This window comes from Leptonotus elevatus, chromosome 4 (assembly GCF_054856555.1).
Source record: "Leptonotus elevatus isolate MCC_2025b chromosome 4, RoL_Lele_1.0, whole genome shotgun sequence".
Taxonomy (NCBI): domain Eukaryota; kingdom Metazoa; phylum Chordata; class Actinopteri; order Syngnathiformes; family Syngnathidae; genus Leptonotus; species Leptonotus elevatus.
Window position 1 is genome coordinate 13,263,237 of NC_141242.1, and position 17,569 is coordinate 13,280,805.

At 38.8% G+C, this 17,569-nt stretch overlaps 1 protein-coding gene across 1 annotated transcript in view; it reads left to right on the forward strand.

Annotated features, from left to right (window-relative positions):
* The first annotated feature begins 9,608 nt into the window (after positions 1–9,608).
* sema3d (sema domain, immunoglobulin domain (Ig), short basic domain, secreted, (semaphorin) 3D) overlaps positions 9,609–17,569 on the forward strand; it is a 42,398-nt gene continuing 34,437 nt past the window's right edge. Inside the window, exon 1 of the mRNA XM_086073325.1 lies at positions 9,609–9,875. The gene's annotated coding sequence lies outside the window, so the exon portion shown is untranslated. The remainder of the gene's footprint in view (positions 9,876–17,569) is intronic.

A 17,569-nucleotide genomic window follows, 5' to 3' on the forward strand; every position in this document is an offset into this window, starting at 1 on the left:
CACATCCTGGTATGCTACATCTTATGTCCAGAAGCTTTATTACTACTTCCACCATTTTCTCCATGATGTTTACGCTACACATCCGGCAAAATCTTTTGCTGTTAGCGTTCTAACATCACTCCGCCAACCTCTCTCGTTGAATTGAACAATTTACGATTAGCGCTGCACTCTACTAAGTGCAGTGTGAAAAGGCCTTTATAGTAACGGTGGTTTGTGGTTAGGGTACAAAGATGACAGTTTCTACAGGCCTGGCAATAGACGTGCCAAAGTCACGCCAAAATAGATCACAAGGTCTGTTTGTCATATCACGCACGATAAAGCCTGCTATCGAGCTGAAAGTCTCAATAGCGGTAAAAGAGATTGTTACTGTAGGATTGGAATATTTACTTTACACAGCGAGAACAGCTGGTGGAGGCGGGAGAGGTCGTTGTGATAAAACCACACAGCTGCCCTTCATCAACACATGGACAGACACACGCTCACTTCCAACTGGACATGGGAGGAGGCTGCTAACTGTGTTCAAAGTTGTCCTGTGGGTCCAATTAATACGTTGTCTTCCTTTGGAGCTTGTTGGTCCTCCTTCAGAAGCGCTGCCGACGTTATCGAGATGGGATCCAAGTCGTGTTTATTTCAGCAGAGAGGAATGTGAGGGCCCGTCAGAGTCCCAGGCAGATGTCAGCGCAAGTATTTAGGCTGCATGTCCTGCCAAAAGAAATGAACGTCCTGGACTGGAGCTGCAGGAAAGTACCTTTATGACAGTGGCACATTTTTTTGGCTGTGAAAATCTAATTCATTCATTTGCTGAACTTGAATGTGGATGAAGCGACTCGGGAGGTTTTTTTTTTTGGGTAGGAGGGAGGTGGGCCTTTTCCTTAAAATAACATTTATTTTTTATAAGTGAGGACAAGATAAGAGAGCAGTCCATTTCCTCAGGCAGACCATGATTGGTTCTTTCCTCCTTGCTCCTGCAAGCAGCAGATTAGGGAAAGTGGCCGGTCTTCATTGGCGGGATTACCTGCGCATTTAATAGCATTTTAATCACATTCTCAACATTCGGGGCTCTTTTTTGGGATGCCGTCGATTTCTGATACAAACGTGAAAGTTTGGTGGGGATGTCTATCATGAGGACACCTACAAAAGAGTGTCAAGAAGCCATGCCTGAACAGATACAGCCATTTTGCTTTGAAGTGAAGTGCACATTTTAAACATTTTCAGTGGAGATGAACATTACATTGGTGCCTTAAAATACAAGTGACCTGATTTAAAAATATTTTGAGATGCGAGCGCTGTATGGTGGCAGCAAACTCAACTCACTTCACGAGCAGTATTTTTGAAAGATAGCGAACAATTCTTCTGAAAAAAGTCTTCAAGCACTCTCAGTTGGAGTTTACTGTCAAACTAAACATAAAACAAAGACAATTACATGTTGTGTATTTAAAACATCAATATAGCTTTTGAGGTTAATGCTAACAAACACCATTGACAGGCTAACAAATAGCATCAGTGCCGGGGTGTCAAAACCTTTTAAGCAACAGATATCGGATAGATTCTTTGTCTTCTGCAAAGAACGACTAATATTACTGCAGCTTATGTATTAAAGCATAAAATAATGATACACCAACTGTTGAATTCTTTACATTTTATGTAATTATTATTACTTTATTTTTACACTATTCTGTACTGTTAGGCACTGCCTGTAGGAACCAGCAGGGACAAAATAGAACAATATTATAGAGCACTATGTTCTTACATTGCGCACATTTTGTTGTGGTATTTTAGGAGGCTGGAATAGATTAATGGCATTTCTGTGTACTTCCACAGGGAAAGATTGTTTTGAGTCACAGGCGTGGTCACAGAACAAATTAGATTCGTACCGTGTTTGTATTTGGTTACCTTCCAACTTGTGTATTGTGGCATTGTACATTAATATTAGAAAGCAGCGGTCCGCGAGTGTGAGTCAAGCTGTAAATAAATAAATGATCACACGCTTGCTCAAACACCCGGCTATCGCTAACAAAGCCAAAGACGTGATAAATAAACAACATGTTGAGCTTCTTCCCTTCGCTTGGATGTGTTTACTCCCAAAAGGCCCTTTTTGTCTATGTGCATTTAATTGGATAGTGTAGCTTTTGCGGTGGCTGCAGTGCGCCGATGTTTGAAGTTGATGTTTTGCCAGTGTCAGATTGTTATGCCCGATATGGACAAATGTACTGAATCTTGTTTGTTTTAAATCTAGTTAACATTTGGTTGGGAGATAATGATCAGATCGAGATGTAAGGCAGTTTGTGTGAATATGCAAGAATGGATGCAGTTTAAGTGCATGCGTGGGGTGAAAATATAATAATAATAGTAATCACAAATGCATGTAGTAATGGTGGATGTTGGGGGGTTGTTAACTCACATAGAAATGCGTTCACCTCAACTTCTGTGTTGTGTCCTACAGGGGAAACGGCCGAAACAAGTGAGGATTAAGTGTTTTTTTTTTGTCTCTTAAGTGCTCTCGCTATAATTTAATACAAACAAGTTCAACAAAAATGGAAAAAAAGTTGCCAAGTAAAACATCAAAGTAAAATACAAACAAATATGAAGGACTTACGGAAAAAAAGAAAAAACTAAAGAAAAGGATGGAAAATGTTAGTTCTGACGATCTTCATGTGCCCCAGTACTCTTTGGAAATGACAAATACATACACTACTATTACGATTCTTCTAATTTAAAAGAGAATATTCTTGTTGTTGTCATCATCCATTCTCTTAAATTTTGTAATTTTTAAAATGCAACTATTTTCTTGCATCATCATAACGTTCTTAGAATATTACTTGAATACTACTTACAAACAGTTTTTGTTGTTGTTGTTGTTGTTGCATTTTTTCAAAAAATAAAAAATGCCGCTATTGTTTAGCTGCTATTTTCCCAAAATATGTAGCCTATTTATTTAATATTTTTTTCTTGGAAAGTTGGGACTTTATTCATATAATATTCACATCACAATTATTTATATACTTTATTTCAAGTAACAGAATTTACAACTTCCATCCATCTATTTTCTCAACCGCTTGTCCTCACAAGGGTCGCGAGGGAATTTACAACTTTACTCTTGAAAAAACTATTACTATTACTATTATTATCATTCTCATTTTACAAATGTTTATAGTAAAATAAAAAAAATACAACTTATTTTCATAATATTATAAATTAATAAAACTTTTTAAAAAAATTCCCACGGGAACAACTTTTTATTTATTTTTTCCAATTAGAACTTTTCAAATTTTCTTAATACTGTACTATGATTTTTTTTTCTCCTAATACAGCTGAACATTATTTATGCCATTATGACAATGGCATACTGTAATTCCTACTGACCATGATATAATAATTAAAATAATAAATAATAATTATAATTACAATATTTAGGATGCCCTATTTGGACATTTGTTATAATTGTGATGTTGTCATTCTCATGTTCTCTTATGTATTGTGCGCATTATTTTGCATTCTGGGCTTACCGGTGTTACGAGCTTGTGAATAGTAGCCACTTGCTTTCACTCCTTCAGTCGACTTGAGATAAAGTCCATAATCGGACGCCTGACTTTGACAAATAGCAGGTCCAGCTTGTGCCTGATAGGTGGCATTGCATGTCATCAAGATCAACAAATGAGTGCTAAGCTGCATTGTGCTTGTGTGGGAGCTGCCTGGGCGAGCAAGCACGGCCTTTCGCTGGAGATCCTCCTGATTACAGCATGAAATGACTCACAGATTGTAGAGCTTGCGCTCACACATGCACACAAGCACGCACACGCTGACCTCTCGCTGCCGCATGCAGGTTTGTATGAAAAACTTTCTGTAAACAGCCAAAAGACAGTCAGTCAGGCTTCGAATAAAACATACGCATTTGTGCGCTCACACCTCATCCTGTAAAGCCTCTCGGCCAAGGGGAGACTATAAATTAACCCTCTGCGCTGTATAAACTGCCAACTGCTTGGAGAAGAGTGAGCTACGAGCCACTTACACAATCCAAACACATTAATAAGAAGTGAAAGTTTTACCAATATAATATGAGTTAATCCCTCCAACAGGGAAAGAATTTGGCCCACCGCCTGCAGCGTTAGCGAGCAGATAGCGGAGCTGTCCTCCTGAGGTGATAATTGTGATCTCCATGTATCAATTGGAACACATTCCGCGAGAATAATCGCTATCATCCCAGTCATCGGATAACTATCAAGTGGGATATTTGTAGAGGTACAGAATCCCTACTAATCCTTTGCCATATTAATCGATAATTATTTTGATACTCGATTAATATTTTAGACTTTGATTAACATAAAATTGTTCAAATACTCTGAATTTCAGCCTCTCAGCAGTAAATATTCTCAAATGTATGCTGTTCTTAATGAAAGCAGACTGATTATCTTTGTATTTCATCAAAATAAGAAAATTGCAAACATATACTTTTACCTTGGAAAACAATGATCACCATTTTTGCTTATATCCTCACGTTATGGACCAAATAAAGGGATGGCTATTTAATAGAAAAGAAAAATCATCCATCGTCATCGACTAATTGAAAAACACGCTAAGCACACAATCAACCTATCTATCAATCAATCATGTATTATAGTTATGTTATCTGTTTTTGTTTGCTCTTTTTTTAATTATTTTTTTTAGATAGATTATCAAGGCAACAGTTTAGGATTTTTCATGATTTTGGGGTGGTCCAGAGCCCTGTATCCCACTACTATAAATCCGCCCCTGCCCTGAGTCGATCTCCATATTCAGAACCAAACCAAGACTAATTGGTAATAAGATGAACTTTTTTAAGGCAGTGTTTACTTAAGGATATTAAATCATTAATGTGACGTGTTCACAAATCAGTAACTTGACAGACAGCAGAACGTGGAGGAAAACATTTATGCTTCTGAAACTCTCTAAAACTGGCTAATTTCAGCCAGAGTAGAGCAAAAAGGTACAAAGTCAGCGGTAATTTTTTGGCTTTGCAGTATTTTGAGGAAAACATACACACATGCAGTTAGAAACACCTGGTAGCTTAAAAAAGAAAAGAAAAAATGTCTTCTTTATTGCATGCTGGAGCCAGACAAAAACAGACGATCAGCAGTTTTGCCGACGCTTTTTTGTTTTGGATGAAGCCCTCCGAGGCCTAATTGGATAAAAGAACCCCTTACTGAGCTGTCACAGACCTTCACGCTGGATTTTTAAACAACTTGACAGCTGCTGTGAGAGCGACTCTCCCTGAGATCCGCAAACATCACTCAATTAATTTACAACAACAACCACAATATTGCAACACCTGAAGGATATAATGAGATCCGATTCAAGAGCCTCATTATTTTTTTTACACAGAAATCCTGCCAAATTAAAAGTCTGGTGTTTATATAATTTTGCCTTTTACACGCAACCCAGCGTACGAGAACAAACTATGTGCCCTTTACACAATTGGAGGACAGGACAAGTGAATGTCAGGTGTTACAAGTAACACCTTACACATTCCACTTTTCATTTTCACGCTGGCGGAGAAAATTTCCAGGATGAACTCCATGACTCGTGTCAGTGCCAGACAGCAACTTGAAAAAAAGGGCAGAAAAAACAAAAGCTATTTTAATAAAGCATTAAAAAAAATGGGGCTACTGCCACAGACTTATTATTTTAATTTAACAATCAGTTTATTATTGTGGTTGTACTTTAAGTCTCTTGCCAGTTTTAAATGAGAGCGTTATTTTCTCATGTCAAACTCCTTGTGGCTGTGAGCGTTTATTTACTGCAGCGAGGATGAGGTGTCTATCACTGGTTAGACTTGGTAAGTTGTATCTGGAGCCTTTTTTAACCAAGTGGTTTTGACGCTAATGTTATTTTGCTTTTGTGACAACTCTGTCTGAAAAAGGACTTTTCACAGCAAAATGATCATTTATTTAAAACTATCCATCTAAGAAACACAGCACGAGAAAGGCTGACATGTGGCTCGCGCTAAATGTCAGTGGTGTTTTTACATGGCATGTTCTCAAGTCACACAATGAAGGATCGTTATCAGGCTTATGCAGAGCTTGCTGATGAGCTAATCATGAATCAGCTTAGTGGAAGAGGGGAAATATCCCAAACCTGCAGGACTCTGGAACCTCGAGGACCGGATCTTGCCATCCTTGCACTATAGCATTTTCACCGAAAATTGTGTGAAAACGCTGCGGAGTAATCAATGTACCGTCAATTCCGGACTATAATGCGCACCTGACTATAAGCCGCGCTAGCTAAATTTGGGGCATACTTGATTGTTACATTTATAAGCTTCACCTGAATGTAAGCTGCAGGTGTTTTAATGTTACCGCACCTGCATATAAGGGTTCGCTCTACCACAGAAGCTCCCATTTATTAACATCAGAACAGCTTTATTGTGACAAGTTGACAACAGCAGTGCATGCAGCTGTCCACATATGACATTTTCGACACACATGTTTCTTTTCTCAGAATAGACAGAGCAGATGTAAATTTTAAGACTTGGGTAAGTAAAAATTTAGACATAGGAAGAAAATATGGGTGTTTTTAAGACATTTACGGCTTATAATTTAAGTTGATGAATTTTTGACTTTTTAAGACATTTTTAGAACCCGCGGTAACCCAGCTATATGCTTTTATTTACAATGAATGAGTTAAATTATAAAGAAAAATAATGTATCCGCTAAGGCTCACAGACAGTGATAATGCATCAATGTCACCACTTGTGGGTTTCAGAGATTTATTTGTGCGGTGTGGTGAACAGTGGCACATATCCAGGCAACACAGAATGCCGGACAAACCGACATTTCATTCCCTGCACATATATGTGTCATCCATGGTGTTCATCACTAGCAGATTTATTGTGTGTGTGTGAGTGTGTGTGTGTTATTCCAGGGGAAGTCCACACCCCGGCTCAATCTCCCAGCGGGGAGGGAGGGCTCTGTTTTAACCCGTTAACCCATAACCTCTTCCTCTAAGGTAGCACAACCTTAAAACCACCACAACCAACATGGCTTCTTCCCACTTCCAAGTGCATTGTCAGGCATCCCAAAAGCGATGAACTCTGAACCTACAGCTGACTATTAACAGCACCCCCGTGTGTATTTTGCTCTTTGAAACTTCCACAACTTGTGCCAAAATAAGAGAGAGAGAAAAAAGTGCCTATTCAGACACTGTGTGCATGTGGGCCAAAGACATCATTGAATCAACGTTTATTTAGAAATCAACCCGGGACAAAGGCCGCACACTCCTGTCTGGTAGACGTGAGGCCAAGTCGTCCACACCCTGCAGAAGGAAAAGGACGGTTTCCGAGGGAGATAATGTGGCATCATTATTGTCTGAGAATGTACATCATGGGAATGAACGGAAATGAAAAAGGAATTTATCAAATTGAAGCTTTGCACTTTTAAAGTTACGTTTTTTTATTTATTTCCAGGAACATGTCAGAAAAGTATATTGACTTTTCAGATAGGGTTTAGTTTTCGTGAATGAGGATAAGCGGTATCAAAACTGGATGGATGGACAACAAAAAAAGAACAGATACATCATGCGCCATCACTGATGAAACGGAATGCTAAGCTAGCGATTTTGCATGTCTGTTTAAGACCAAACAATAACATATTGGGATCATTGGCATAAGAACATGAACGGATGCTTGATGTGGTACCCTTCCATTAAATAACCCTCAAATCAAGTCAATTCCTATAAATTCGCCTAATTCCCATAGATAAGTTCCAATCTTATTAGCTTATTTTATTTATTTATTTATTTTGGGCGGAATCTATACAACCAAGTCAAAAAATAGGAAAATTCCAGTTCTCTTGATTCAACATTTGCAGATGACTCACTTGGATAATTGACAACCTTCACAGTCATAAATAGATATTTCCAAAATTCCCCAATTTAGCTTCCAATGAAAATGTATCACATATTTTGTATCCCTTTGTAGTCATATATTGGATGGAGCTGAGCTGGGTACACCAATATGATTATAGTCCGTAAATCAAGATAACATTTCAAAGAAGGGCTTTTAAGCAAAGCATACTTTACTTGCAGTCACCTTCGTGGGTGCATAAGTTAGCCTAGACTGCCACAACTGCTTCATTCCCCAATGAGGCTGTGATCATTCAGTGAGTAATTCGGAAAATATATTCCACAAGAATCATATCCATTATATTGCCGCTTTCGAGTCACCTTTGAAGTAGAGAACTGGAGATGGGAATAGCGTCTTGTGTCTCAATTTGCAGTTTGGGAAAGTCGAGACGGCCGCCTCGAGGTTTTTTCTTCTTATTGCTCTTAACTCACTCAGCTTTTTATGGCACACAAACACAGTGGAACTGCTTTGACAATGTTGTACCATTTGAAATTTTACAGAAAAAATAGGGCTAAAAAATAATAATAATAGGCTTTTAAGTGGTCATTAATCATGATGTCACAAAAATTTTATGAGACTTCAGTAAATGTTAACAAGGACATTTTTGAGAATTCATTACATTTCAAAATAATCTTGGAAAATAACTGATTGCAGCAAATCCTGTCAGACTTTAGCAAACCTCATGAGACATCAGAGGGTTTTATTTATTTATTTTGAAAATCCAGCCAATCTTAGCTCAAACGCCGTCACATTTTACAAGAGTACACAAAATGTGGATAGTAAGTTTGGCAAATACTGTGTGACTTAATTTCCATTTTTTTTTCAGACTTGATAGAAAGGTTGTGTGACTTTAAAGAAAGTTGTGAGAAATGATTTTTATTTTTTTTAAATCTTGTGAAAATCAAGCAAATCTTATGAGACTTCAAGAGATCTTAGGAAATTGCATCAAATCTTGTGAGACTTCAGAAAATATCATGAGCTTTCAAACAATATTGGGAGATTTGAGATTTTTTTATTTTTTTTTATCTTGTGAAAATCAAGCAAATCTTATGAGACTTCAAGAGATCTTGGGAAATTGCATCAAATCTTGTGAGACTTCAGAAAATCTCATGAGCCTTAAGACAAAATTGGGATATTCAAGTAAAATTTTGTGAGATTTCAGAAAATATAAGACATTACAGCAAATCTTGTGAGACTTCAGTACATTTTGTGGGACTACAGAACATTCTCAGACTTCAGAAAAATTCATAAAGTCTTGTATGTGAGATTCCAGTAAATCTCAAATGACTTCAGAGACTATTGTTCAGTCCAGATAGACTTCAGAAAATATCATGAGACTACAGAGTTTTGTGGCAACTTTGAAAATATTGTGACATTCAAGAAAATCTTCAGAAAATCCTGTAAGACTCCAAACAACGTTTCGAGAATTCATAAACTATTGAGAGATTCCAGCAAACCTCATGAAACTATCTCTTGGGACTTGATTGTCTTATTAAAATTTATTGTTCAATTTTGTTTGTGTGTGTACTTTGTAGGGCTCGAAGAGATGACTGGCATTTCCAATCATTTCATTAAGTAAGTCAAGGTATCTACAGTATCTATCTATCTATCTACAGACACACAGTTGCTGAGGGGCCCTTCCCACTGAGCTCAGGGCCCCAATTAGAAGTGAGTCCCTCTAGGGGCAAGCCTGCAGTCTAACACACACACGCAAACACACGCTCGGAGTGCACTGAGAGTTCAAGAGCGCTGGATTCAAGGGGAGTGGACACATTTTGGAGAAAAGTGCTCACCGGATCAGACGGGATCGCTTTCGTGTGTTTGGAATCGGGAGGAAGGCGAGTCAGCTGTTGCTGCTGCTCTTTCTCTTTCTTTTTTTTTCTCTCCTCAATTTTGACTTTTGAGCGTGTGCACGAGGGGAAGGAGCAGAGCGACGGTGCATTCAGGTGCGGCACAGATGGGCATGTGTCGCCTGTGAGAGAGGCAAAGTTGAACACAGGTAAGATGCAGGTTTGATGATGTTGCTTGATGTACATGGAGTTGTAAAAATCAACACATTTGACTGCATCTTATTGCCTTTTTTTAAAAATTGTTTGCATTATTGCACAGGCTCACTAAACCAACCTGATTGTTTTAAAGAAACATCTTCAAGCTTTTCTACCAACTTTAAAAGGGTCAAACATGACTTCTTTGCTGTCATTAACATTTTTGTAATGACGGTGTTGTTTGTAAACACATTTTGTCACAGTTCAAAGGAAAACCTCAAAACAAAACAAAAACTCAGAATGTGTTTTGTGTCTTTTTTGTATGTTTTTATCCAGAATTAAAAATATAGATAGTTTTGTGTGTGTTTCCAAAGAAAATGTTAGAAAAGTATTTTACCTTTAAATCCCAAACTCAACAACTTTTTTCTGTTGTTTTGGCATAAAAATATGTTTTGTGTCACCCTCACCCCAAAAAACAAAACAAAACAAAACAGAACTAAAACACTTCTTTGTGTTTGGGACAAGTAGTTGAGATTTGTTTTTATCTGAACCTCGATAAAAACAGCTTTTGACATTACAAATTGCCCAATTAATCATTTTGTACCCCAAAATCAGCCAGCTCAGAAGTCAGAAAGCATTCAAATTAAGGAATTATGTATAATTTTACAATTATAATCAAAATATAATAATGTGCTTTTTAAAATTTTATTTAGAAAACATTACATTTGAAAATGTGTTACAAAGTGTTTCTAAATACATGTCTACAAACCGCAACTGAATTAAACACAAATATTTTGGTAGTTACCAAAGCTGTTTATTTAAGTCAACGGTTGCCTGTTGCATAACCTACACATTGGGTGCTTTATGGCTCATCAACATGCATGTTTATTGTTTACTTCGTGCAGGTTCATTAATAATTCTACAATTAATCCATTAGAGGTGCGATTTTGAATCGAAAGTAACAAAAGAGGTGATTTGCGTGTTTGACAACAGACATGGTGATGCTAGAATTGGTGTGAACAACATTGAAAAGCAAACCTGCTAAAGGCATGTCAAGCTTTGTATTGGTCTCAATGTCTTCACTTTGGAAATTAACAAATGCAAATGATGCAATGTTTTGGGGTATTGTGTGACGATAAAACGCACACGGTGGCATAACTGAGATTAGGGGAGGGGCTCGGATATCTGAAGGCCAAATGCGAATGAAAACCCAAAACGTATCGGATGTCTGCCAATGCGAGTTCAACGTAAACACAACCTAATTTACAGAGGGGGAAAATAATACTACAATTAAATATGATGTAAAACGCGGCCAGTGGTGTAATATGGAGGTCACCCTCATTTAAATTCATAGGGGAAAGGCCAACTGAACACTATGCAACCTTTCATATTTGTATTATTTATTATTGTATGCGGGTTGTTCCATCTGTGTGCCACATTAAAATCATAAGTGGCCAGTAAATCCAGTTTGCTGGTTCACATCCCTATTTCACATAGCTGGGAGTTATTTGAAGAACTATGTGAGTAGTCTGTTTTATTTACCTTTTCTATACTCGTAAAGCGAAATAAGAATTCTATTGTCCGTCTATTTTTTACCATGCACATGACAATAAACACACAGTGACAGGCTACAGCACGTTTGGATTTTTTTTTCTTTTATGAGTGCAGTGCTTCACGTTTTTTAGCACGCACATCCGCCCCAAAATACTGCTCACAGTCAGCGTGTGTCAGACATTCCACTTTGCGAGGAGCGAGTGTTGAATATTCTCTGTGCAGTGGCGCACAAAAGCAAACGAGAGACAGTTGTGTGGCTTTTGTCTAAAGGCCCCACTCTCCACTCGGTTTGGGGCTTTTCTGCAACACCCCTACAAGGAGCTTGAGGACGGTGGGGGCGGGGTGGAGGTCAGAGACTACAGAATACAGAACGTGAATTTCTTAAGATACGTTTAAGGTTTTTGACAAGTTGCCAAGAGAAAGACGACTAAAAAAATGACATCATCGCCGGGGTCATCCCCGCATGGCGCCCGGGCAGTCTAAAATAAGGACGTGTTGACAGGTAACAACGTGCTCTGTCCTAATCCACTTTCTATTAGAGTTCTGGAATGGGAAAGAGGAGCTGGCTCTTGTCATAAGCCATTACATTTTCCCCAGTTTGGCCTATAGCAGTGGCAATTTATTCATTTATTTTTGCTCAGTCGAGTTGTACGCAAGTACAGTTTTCCCAAAAGTCCAGCCTCGTTTTACGAAGGGCACATGCACCGCAATTGTGAAGTTTGCAGAGTCCACAGTGACGAGGTGCCAATTGCTCGCAGGCAGACATTCTGTCTGGCTTCGACTGGCCTTTGGAAATAATAGCTCAGGATGCACCTTTCTGAGGCCACGTGAAAAAAAAAAAACTTTGTTCCCTTCAATCGACTAGGGTCAAAACAAGTCTGTCCTGGTGAAAACATGTTCACAGGATGTGCACAATGTAACTGTAAATTCTATGTTTCGTGTCTCTATCATTACCAGCTTACAGTACTTCTACACAATTCTAACTAATTCATGATGTAAGTGTAAATTTGATGATTAAAAAAACACAATGATAAAAAAAACATTTGTAAAATGGTCCCTTATTACCAGCCAGTCCCTTTATTACCCCAGATTACAGTACCTTACTATTTCTTTTAATAGCCTTCATATTTGTTAATTTACATTACCGTATTTTTTGGACTGTGAGGCCCTGAATTTGCACAAAAAGGTATTTGGCCAGTTTTCCATAGACTTCCATTTGGATTTTGGCCAAATACTTTTTTACCCCATAAACACCAGTCAAAAAAGACATCATAAAGAAATACAAAAACATACAAGTCACTCTGGAGAACAAGTCAAATTTTGTGGGGACATGTATTTAACAAAAACCAAGACCTGCAACAGTGGAGCTCGGACTTGCACCTGGGGTCTCCGTTCCCTTGTCGTGGGTGTGTCCGGAAATAAACGCCAAGAGCAATGCTTTGTTCTGACCATTCGAAACTCAGTGTGGTTCAAATGTGCCATTCGGTTATTCTTGTAAATTTTTGTTTCCAAAAAGTCCCAATCCTAAACCCTTAAAATGCATTTTGCAAACCACATACAAAAATATCCATTGTGGGTATGTCCTTGGACCAAAAGAACAATAGAAGCGGATAGTGCTTGTATATCTTCCACTGGTGTTACTGTGTTTTCCTCTGGGCTGTGGACAGACAAGTGAGAGTACTTAGAGCTGTCACATAGCGCTTTCATGCCCCGCTGCTCCCATCTGCTCACCTCAGGACGGGATTAGGTTACGCGCATACGCTCGTACATGCGCGCTCATACAAATTCAGCGCGGCGCGGCTGAGGTCACGGCCTAGTCGACGTGTGTAGAGTTACTTGTTTTGTTGTCCCGTATCAGCAAAGCTTTTTGGCATTTTCATCCGCGTCTCGATTACGCGGCCATGTCTGTGTTTTCAATACAACTTTGTTTCCACTTTGGGTTGGTCCCATCTCGAGTGGTAAACAGCAGATCCAGTAACATTCCATATTTCTATTCGAACCCGCAGCCGTTGACCCGACACTGTATCACTTTCATATCAAGCCCACTTTGCATGGACAAAGAGTTATGGATTAAACTGCCACATGATACGCAATGAGATCGTTAACAGACATGAGATTTGCCTGAAGTATTCACTGGTTCTGATTTAAGCAGTGTACACACGTACTGACAATCGTGCCAAATTTCAGCATTTTCCCTTCCTTACTAACAAAGTCAACAAAGTCCTGACTGTCGGATGTCTCTAAATGATCTTGAACAATTATCCTGTGGTGTGAGACTTGTTAAGAGTGATGTTTCCTCAGAGTGCTCTGCAAACTGTAGAGGACGACAATCATAATGATTATGCTGGTTCAATATTCCCGATTAACTGAGGTACACAAATGCCTACAAACAGGCAGTTGAGGAAATTCCCTCGCTTGAAATCAAAATCACCAAAGACCCAGTGATCGGACGTCTCGGAATAATATTCCTAAATGGTCCTGTTGTGAGTTCAGAGCAGTCTTTGTACCACGATCTGCGCACATATTCCTGATTGTTAATCATGAAGCAGGGAGTCACACATCCCGACAATCAGTCCAAATATGCGTATTTTCCCTCCCTAAATGGCTATCAAAGTCAGCAAACGCCCGATTGTCAAATGTCTCTTAAAGATTACGCTGAGTGATTATCTTGTAGTGTGGGGTGTGTTAGAGTGACATTACCACCCCAATCTGCTCAGAAAACGGACGGAGACAACAACCATATGTTAAACCTCTTCAAATCCTTATGAGTGTGGTCAGCGTAGGGTAGGCCAGGTCTCTCCCACTTTAAAACTCACTTAAGATGTTAAATACCCGTGAGAGAGAAAACGCAGACTGGCCAGAATCTGGAGGTTTGGAATTCTACCCGTATTCTTTGCTGCTACCTAGAGACGTCATTTTCCCTTCCAAAACAGAAGGAATTCTACTGGAACGTCCTCTCATGGGGGCATTCTTTGATTTTGGACACAGATTGTCCTGTGAGGTTGTTTTTTTTTATTCAAAGTGATGTAATGAAATAAGTGATGCAAAACATGCAATACCGTAACTGCATTTCATAAATCCACTGCCTCCAAAAATCAGTCCGTGATCAAAAGAGCCCGCAGAATTATGATTTATAGTTTTTAATAGAATGTAAACAGCTGTGGGAAATTCTAACTTCCCTAATGGCAGTGAGCCCTGTTGAAGTTTCCATGGAAAACTCCTCGGTGGCCTTATCTACTACAATGTGTTTCACTACATTGCACTCATTGCTGGTGACTTCAAAAGTCCTCTGACATTGCGATGTCCACACATTGTAATTATTTGGGCGACGTCATTTTTATTCACGCTGATTAGCAGAAACAGACAGACGTCGTGTAATTGCAAAGATATGCACGCACACAAGTCATGCTAGAGGTTAACATCTTAAATAAATCACATTGTGCGTGCTCCCTTGAAGTTTATGCCAGAGCTGCAAATGCTGCCAAAATTTATTTTGCATGATTGCGTTTAGTGAAGGTTTTAATTTCCATGGCCGTTCTCACATGCTTCACATCGCCTGGCAAAAGCCTAGCTATAGTATGTATACTGTGGGTTAGCATTAAGACAGTTTTCAAAGTGTATGCCTTACCATGGTGCTCAGAATGCTATAGTGTATTTCTATATGCATACAAATTATTCCATTTTATATCTTATCATTAGAATAATCATTATAATGATGTCTAAACCCTTATTGACCTGCTTTGGCACATTTTGTGTTTCTCACATAGCTATCTTGCTGTATGTATGTCACCACACCAATTATTTGCGTGCTAGCCACAGATAAAAAAAAAAAAAAGGCTACAAGACATGATGTAAAATCCTTATCAATCTGCCAGGGTACCTTGTGTCATCTGGTTGCTATCTTGGCATTTTATCTGTTTTAAACAGAAATAGACCATGACTATAAGGGATGATGTAAAATCATTCTCAATCTACATTCACTCATTTTGTAGTCAGGCTATCTGGCAGGACATTAGCATACAAATTGTTAACATCTTGTCAATCATCATTCTTCCTTATAACGTTTTGCTTTCATGTTGCTATCTTGTCACATATTAGCATATCCACTGCTAGCATGTTGAAATGGATTTTAATGATTTTTATTAGAAATTGGGCCTGACTAAAGGCCCATCATGAATATATACTTTTGCACCTTGGATTTCTAATCTTCTTTATTGTCTTTTAGCCTTTTGAAATGGGATATTAGTCCAGGATATGACGTAAAATATTTACTGCTTTCTTCTCTTTCTTTAATATTAGTTTTACTAATCCACTATTCCTCAGGTAATAGGCTACAAAAGCAAGTTCTGAAAAGTAAGACCGCCGTTACTTCAAATTTACAAGAAAAAAGCTAATAAAAAGCATAATGCTTCTCATCTTTAGTTATAATAAAAACAGCAGTTGTGTGGACTGGTGGCGGCCCTGTGTTTTCACTGAGACGAACTCACACCAACTCACAAGGGAGTTGTATGCTTGCTTAAACGCAAGGTTACCAAAAAGAAAACAGAAAAAAAAAAAACGGGTGATTGACCATTGCCAAGAAAAACAAAAAACGTCTCGAGAGTTAGCAACAATTATCCACGTTGTTACGTCTGCTCGGTGGCCGGGACTCGACAAATAGCCCGGCTAATGCACCTTGTCATGGCGAGATGGAGGGATTTGATAATGGTGTCCTCCACGGGGCACCTGGGTTGTTGCTAACTGCCTCATTAGGGGTGGTCTGTGTGTGAGAATTCTCATGGCCACACAGCTTTACTGCCATCTGCCGTTTGACAACCTGCACATGGAAACGTCCTTCAGAAAAGTTTGCCTACTCTTAATTGCCGGACTACATTTTGGGATCGTTATGGATGGACCGACGGCGGGGGAAGGCCCCTCGCTTTGTTGATGTCACGGTAAACCAGAGTATGTGACATGTTGTAATGGGTGGGAAAATATTTTTTCATTTTCACGTGAGAAACTGTAATGGTTGTAGAGGCCCGTACCAATATGCTAACCTCACATTTGTTCCATATTTAATGCATATATATATGCAAAGCACAACATTTCGTTGATTTAATCTATTCACTACTGTGGATGTTCATATTTGTCAAGTGTATTTTTCAGCATACAGGCGTGGAGTCTCGCCCAGTTTGTCTGTGAAATTTTTGTTTGTAGGCCACTGTAGTAGTAGATGGCGGTGTTGCATTGCTTTGGATTTGAGATCAACACAGGTTTTGAGCTGAAGATAATGATTACGGGGTTGTCTTGGCTTGTTATATCAATTATCAGGCAGACAAATTACAACACGTAAGTCGGACAAATTAAGGCACGTCACACTTGAACAGAGTATGTACTCTATGTATGGTATGAACAGAGTACAGCGGTATGTGTCGCGTTAGAATGTAGTTCGCGATCAAACATGAAGTTCATGGAGTGAACGACGAACACCATCTAAAAAAGCCACTGAGGTTCAACTCAAGCCATGCAGTGAGTCAGTGTTGCTCACGGCACGTTTGCTTATCTGAAAAGAAACGATCATTTTACCATCAAGAGCCCTTTCCCAAACTAGACTAAAAAAAAGCTAGAAACAGACAATTCTGGTGGAAGAATCGAGTCTTCTCTTTTTTTGTGGTTGGTTCAGTGCGTATATTGTCGCAGAAAATTTTCTGTGGGTCTTGAAGGATCAGGCAAACGACTCTAAATCAGAGGCAATATGAGGAACCTTGCTTTGAAAACAGTTAACCAACATCCACAAAAAAAAAAAACATCCAGTGGGGGCTCACCCCAACGAGGACAGACAGTACATAAAATGGATGGATGGACAATTGTGGCTCCCATATCATTATAAACAAATCCCTCTTTTCCCTCCACTGCGCAGGAAACCAGAATGTTGCAAAACCACTCTTGGCATTGGCGATTGTTGCGTTAAAGAAAAGAAGAAGAAAAAAAAACAGTAGCAAGAAGGGTTGGAAATGTTGCTAAATATAAAGCAGCTCTGGAAAAAATTAAGAGACCAAAAAACAACAACAGACTTTTGTTTTATTGTTTTGTTATTCATTTTCTCCATATAAATCTTCTAAAATACTAAGTTAGAGAAACCTTTGCAACTTTGCAGTGGTCTTTAGAGCTGTAG